The sequence below is a fragment of the Orycteropus afer genome, unplaced genomic scaffold, assembly GCF_000298275.1.
Source record: "Orycteropus afer afer isolate SDZICR_OR568_19922 unplaced genomic scaffold, OryAfe1.0 scaffold00143, whole genome shotgun sequence".
In the NCBI taxonomy this organism is placed as follows: domain Eukaryota; kingdom Metazoa; phylum Chordata; class Mammalia; order Tubulidentata; family Orycteropodidae; genus Orycteropus; species Orycteropus afer.
In genome coordinates, this window is record NW_006921730.1 from 3,381,500 (window position 1) to 3,388,507 (window position 7,008).

General features: G+C 36.6%; 1 protein-coding gene across 1 annotated transcript in view; it reads left to right on the plus strand.

Moving 5' to 3' along the window:
* The window catches only part of SENP7 (SUMO specific peptidase 7), a 245,214-nt gene that overhangs the window by 96,322 nt on the left and 141,884 nt on the right, over positions 1-7,008 (plus strand). The window lies entirely within an intron of this gene.

The following is a 7,008-nucleotide window of genomic DNA, read 5'->3' on the forward strand; positions in this document are numbered from 1 at the left end:
ATTCCAATCCCTCAAAGAATGTGGCTCTTCCCAGGATGTCCCTGGATATCTTGGAAGCAGGCCACACCCCTAGGGAAACTCCCCTTGGGCAGACTGGCCACTCAGAACACAGTTATCTGATCCCATCATGGGAACAACCACACACAACTGGGGTCCAGCCAAATTGACACACAGCTCCAACTATCACAAATATAGATGCAAAAATCTTCAACACAATCCTTGCCAATAGATTCCAACAGCATATCCAAAAATTAATACAGTATGACCAAGTGGGATTCATAACCAGGTATGCAAGGATGGTTCAACATCAGAAAAACAATCAATGTCAACCATCACATAAATAAAGGAAAAGAACCATGTGATCATATCAATCGATGTAGAAAAGGAATTTGATAAATCCAACACCCATTCCTGATAAATACTCTCAGCAAAATAGAAATAGAAGAGAAATTCCTCAACATAATAAAGGGCACATATGCTAAACCAACAACCAATGTTATTCTCAGTGGAGAGAGACTTAAACTATTCCCCTTGCAAACAGGAACCCAACAAAGATCCCCTCTGTTGTCACTTGTATTCAACATTGTATTAGAAGTTGCAGTCAGGGTAATAAGGCAAGAAGGGGAAATCAAAGGCATCCAGATTGGTAAGGAAGAAGTAAAACTATCCTCTTTGCTGATGATATGATCCTATATATAAAAAGTTCAAGAGACTCAGCAAAATAACTACTGGAACTAATTGAGAGATTGAGCATAATGGTGGGATACAAGATCAGCATACAAAAATCAGTAGGATTCCTTTATGCCAGCAAAGAGATTTGTAAAAAGGACATAAGGAAATTAATACCATTTACAATCCAAAACCAAACTCACTGCCGTTGAGTCGGATCTGACTCATAGTGACCTATCCTTAGGTTTCTGATGCAGATCACTACAGAAGTAGATTGTCCAGCCTTCCTTCTGAGGAGTGGCTGGTGGGTTTGAACCGCCAGTGTTCCAGTTAGCAGTCAAATGCCATAGGCACTATGCCACCAGAGCTCCCCCCAAAATAAAATGCTTGGGAATAAATCTCACTAGGCACACAAGAGACTTATACAAAGAAAACTACAAAGCACTACTTCAAGGAAGCATAAGAAATCTACATAAATGGAAGAACATACTGTACTGTGGATAGGAAGATTGAACATTGTGGGGGGGGGGAAAGGAGTTAATTCCTAGTTCTTGGAATTTACCTAAATGGTGTAATTACAGGTATTCATTGCTTTTTAAATTTGTATATGCTTGAAGTTTTAAAAAATTCCATGTTGTAGACACTATATTGATAAGATTTTTGGATACTACAATAGTCCTGTCACGTTAAAATGAGTTTAAACCAGTAGTATTATATTTGAGTGATAATTCATTCACTTTAGCCTAATAGAAGAAAAGAGCAAATTTAGAAAATCTGTAAATCTCCATAATGAAGTTACTCAGAAATTAATTTTTTTTGTTCTTTACGTAACTTTGTTGTTGTTTGCTGTCGAGTCGGCCCCGACTCATAGCGACCCCTCCTTGGGTTTCTGAGGCAGTATCACTACGGAAGTAGGATTGCCCAACCTTCCTTTAGATGCTTATTAAAAAGCTATAGTTTGAATTACACCTCCTGGGACAAGAATGGATTTATGACAGCTCACTTAAAATACTCTGTAACACAATTTTAGAAGGACATTAATCTCCAGTGACAAAAAAATGAAAACTAAATTAGTATGATATATTTTTTGCTTATTTCATTACAGCTTTTTTTTTTTTTTTTTTTTAAGCAGATGAAAAACTCACTGCCTTTGAATCGGTCCTGACTCATAGTGACCCCTTCTTGGGTTTCTGAGATGGTATCTCTGTGGAAGTAGATTGCCCAGCCTTCCTTCTGAGGAGTGGCTGGTAGGTTTGAACCGTCAGCCTTCTGGTTAGTAGTCAAAATGCCTAGGCACTATGACACCAGAGCTTTTAGCAGATAGGGTTGTTGTTTTTCAACAAGGACTTCATTTCTTGAAAAGATTGACATGAAGTTGTATATTAGTAGCTCTTAGCAATTTTTCAACACTCCTCTCCTCATTTATTAAATTATTTGAACCTCACAGTTTAATGTCTGTGATAAACTCAATGAGATGGATTGACATCTTGCTATGTAAGCAGGAAAGGAATCCCCAATTTGTAATTGAGAAAATTAACAGCTAGAAAGAATAACTATACAGAGATAAAATCAGTAAATACTACTACTTGTCAAGCTAGTTTACTTAACTACATTTCAAAATATGTTCCTTTGTTAAGTTGCCTTTTTTGCTGTCATTTTCTGCTTTGGTTTAGCATATTTATTATATAATGACGTATGATTTCATAATGTTAGTAAAGTTAAGTTTTATTTTACTTATTGATATTATATACAAATTTACAAAAACAAATTGAATAGGCTATGTGAAATGACAACTTTTAGTCTTTCCTTTCAGTTTAAGATGAGATGAAATATATACCTTTATGTGTTCTTTGTGATATTTCAGAATCTTTTGAAATTCTAGGTAGTCCTGGAATTTCTGTGGCAGTGCTAGTTTATGGAGTTGTACACCAAAAGCTGTGCCACCAGAGTTCCTTACTATAGAATATACTGTATTCAGTTATGGGAGTTCTGGTAGCATAGTGCCTAAGGCACTTGACTGCTAGCCAGAAGCCTGGCGGTTCAAACCCACCAGCCACTCCTCGGAAGGAAGGTTGGGCAGTCTACTTCCGTAGTGATGCTGCCTTGGAAACCCAAGGAGGGGTTGCTATGAGTCGGGTCTGACTCGACAGCATATAACAACATCAACAACAACATATTCAGTTATATACTCTTCTAACAGAGTATTATTTCATCAAAATTGCAGAGCATAATGAATTATAATGGTCACGGCATTTGAAAGACTAGTTCATAATTTTTAGTGTAACTTAAAAATAATTAAAGTACATTTCTATAGTGTACTTAATATGTGCCAAGAATTGTGCTAACTGCTTTACATCTGTTATCTTTTTAAATCCTGACATGTTCATATGGAACATGTTTCCTCCCCAATTTAGAGATGAGATAAACGGTAAGAGAAATAAATTATAGTAAGTAACTTGCTCTAGGTAATAGAGCTATTAATTGGTGAAATCAGACTCTGAGCCTATGTTTGTCTGACTCCAAAGTCCTTGTTCTTAACTATACTGCTGTTTTTTCACTCTTTTTTTTCCCCTCAGCTGGTGATTTCCTTTTTTCTTTTTCTTCTTCACATTTTCACTCTTCTGAACTTTAATTTTTCTCATCAGTAGATTAGGAATTGGACTTTATTTTTCAATTCTTTCTAGTTCTAAAATTCCATAGTACTCTATGACCTAGAAGATGCTCTGGTGGGGCAGTGCCTAAGGCATCTAACTGCTAGCCAGAAAGTTGGCGGTTCAAACCTACCAGCTGCTCCGCAGAAGGAAGATGGGGCAATCTACTTCTGTAAAGATTTACTGCCCTGGAAACTCAAAGGGTGTTGCTATGAGTCAGAATCGGGCAGTGAGTTGAGTCTATGAACTAGTTAATAAACATTTGTTGTTGTTGTTATTATGTGCTGTTGAGTCGGCCCTGACTCATAGCGACCCCTCCTTGGGTTTCCGAGGCAGTATCACTACGGAAGTAGGATTGTGTAACCTTCCTTCCGAGGAGTGGCTGGTGGGTTTGAACCGCCAGCCGTCTGGTTAGCAGGCAAGTGTCTTAGCCACTATGCTACCAGAGCTCCCAGTTAATAAACATACAATTTATTATTGTGTAGAATACATCCTTATTCATTAAAGTTCTGCTTCTTCTTTAATATTTTCCCTGTGGCATTTGTTCACGTAATAGCAGACATCTTTCTAATTGAAAGATACTGTAGTAGACATGCTAAGATAATGCTCTGAACTTTCTAATAACTTCAGAAGCCCTATGAGGCTCTGGGGCTTCAGAGATGCATGTTCTAGCATAGCTTGGTATATAAAATTTTCTGTTCAAATGGTTTTGGTTGAATTTTGAAAATTTTCTCCCTCAGGAAACACTTTTAACTTGAATGGGTTCATTTTTTCTCCAAGATTTTTTTTCAGTTCCAGTCTTTGCTTTTTCTTTCTTCAAAATCCAGCAGGGGGGAAAAAAGAAACCATACAGGAATATGGGCAGCCTTTATAAATTTTACCTTTCCTTACCAATATTTGTACTGCCTTTTTGTCAAATACTATCTTTAACATTTTGTGTAGGACTAGTCTATGAACTCCAATTCCCCTATTTGCAGTAAACTTCATTTTTAGGGACTCAACATTTTAAACATTTAAATAAGTAATAGGCATTTAAACAAATACCTGATGGCAGTTGACATTGCTTTAATGTGTCTCCCTGCATGCCCCAAATTTTCATTCTAGTTAAATATTGCAGATTTTTGGTTATTTTTATTGTGAGCAACATTTTGGAATTTAGTAACCATACCATAACCATAAAAACCAAACTCATTGCCATTGAGTTGATTCTGATTCATGGTGACCTCACTGCACATAGGGTTTTCAATGGCTATGACCTTTTGGAAGTAGATTGCAAGGGCTTTCTTTTGAGGTACCCTCCTGATGAATTGGAACCACTAATACTTTGGGTTCGTAAACATAGCTAAACTTGATCCTGTTGAGTCAGTTCTGACACATGATGGCCCAATGTGTTACAAAGTAGAAATGTTCCATAGGGTTTTCTTGGCTGTAATCTTAACAAAAGCAGTTTACTAGGCTTTTCTTCTATGATACTGCTAGATGAGTGAACCTTTAGGTTACTGATCAAGTGCAAACCATTTGTATCACCTAGGGACCTTTTTTTTACCATTTGCGCCACCCAGAGACATTCATAGAAAAAGTATATTGTTAATTCTTAAAAATGAGTTACTAATTTAAGTCTAACAGAGTCTTTTCATACTTAAGAATAAAATTTTATTTATACTAAAATATTTATCTGGAAACATGAATCTAACAAACAAAATTCTCGAAATCCTCTCTGCTGGTATACCTTTATTTTTTCCTGAAGTGTTGAGAACCACAGTTGAGTTGTCTTTAACAGTTCATTTCATAGTAGTAGCTAGTGTCAAGTAAGATGAAAGAGATCTTGAGATTCCTTATGTGGTCTTATGTTGTCCTTGTCCCCACTTTTAATTCAGTAATTTCAAGGTGCGTTTTGTCAGGGATCACAGATACAAGGTACACAATAATAAATAGAATCTTGAGAGATTTTTTTTTGGTCATGTAGTGCTGCTCTAACAGAAAATACCACAAGTGGAATGGCTTTAACAAACAAGAATTTATTCTCTTACAGTTTAAAAAAGAACCCAAACTCACTGCCATTGAGTCATTGCTGACTCATAGTGATGATCCCCATTGGGTTTCCAAGTCTGTAAATCTTTACAGAAGTAGATTGCCCAGTCTTCCTTCCATGGAGTGGCTGGTGGGTTTGAATTACCACCCTTCTGGTTAATAGTCATATGCCTTAGGCATTATGCCACCAGAACTCCTTACATGCAGGGTCAAAGCATGCCAGAAAGCTCAGAGACCTTTATCAGTGCTGCTGCTTTTATATATTGGAAGCAGACTGCATCCCTACTCAGCTGCTCATGGTAGTTTCCTCCATGGAGTTGATTATCAGCTCATAATGGGGAATAACTACATCCAGCTGCCCAGCCACTGAAAACCAGGCCCAGCCAAGTTGACACATAACCTTAACTACCACAGATTTGAATGTTGAAAGGAGGTAGAAAAATATCTCAGAAGCGCCCCTTTCCTCACAATTAGAGGCTGGCAGACTTCTTCTCTTTCTTCTCTCATAAACTCTTAAGTTCAGGGAGTTTTATTGAGTACTAGCCTTTGTTTACATCAGATGTGTTACCTAGTCATTGCAACACCTTTTTATGGTGGTAGTGCTAGAAATGGATTTTTTTTTTTTTCAGGATTTACTGAAGTATTTTTTAAAAAGCTCAGTTCCCTGGAATCTTTTGTGTGGCAAGTTAGTTTTTAGGACATAATGTGATGCAATCAAACCAACAAAGCAGCCAAAAGATAACAGGCAGGAGCCACTTATACTTGGGCAAGTCATATAATTTTTCTGCGCTTTTGGTTCTCTCTGTTTAAAATAAAGAGAAGGACTAATTTTAAAGCTCTCCTTAAGATTAGAAATTCTGTAATTCATAACTATCTGAAACCTAGTGAAAAGAGCATCATGCATCTATGTAGTGAAAATAAAGAATACCTCTAAGTACTACAACAAAAATGTAGCAAAAAGTAAAATTCACATTTTTCTTTTAAAAGTACTCAAGCCTTTTCTGAGTGTATGTGTTACTCAGAAAGAGACAGTAAAGTGCTCTAGTAACATATTCATAAATCAATAGAGAGGAAATAGGAAATCTTTTAAAATACAGTAATAAGAAGTAAAAAATCACAGTGATTTGGTTTAGGCTAATCATTTTAATGCCAAGTGGTAGCATCAAAGCTATCATTGTAATGTGGTGAAATATATCAGTTATTGTTCATAATAACAGCTGGTTTACCACGGCGGTGTAAATGATTTGCCCACAACCACTAAACTGTAGGGTGCTATTTGAACCTACCCAATAGTGTCTGCTTCCTAAAGATCACAACTAAGGAAACCCTATGGAGCAGTTCTCTGTAATATATGGTGTTGCCATAAATCACAGTAGACTTGGTGGCAATGGGTTAGGGTTTTTTTTTTTTTTGCTTAATCAAGAAAAGATTACATTATCCTGTACTGTTTAAGAAAGCACCAGGAATATGTAGTACATTTAATATGGACCCCACCAGTATTAAAAGGTTTGGAGCTTTAAAAATGCTCCAAATTTAATTTTCTACACATTTAACTTTTTGACTCTTTCCCTCATGTTGTTACATAAATTACATACACTATCATCAATATCGGGAGCTCTGGTAGCATAGTGGCTAAGACACTTGCCTGCTAACCAGA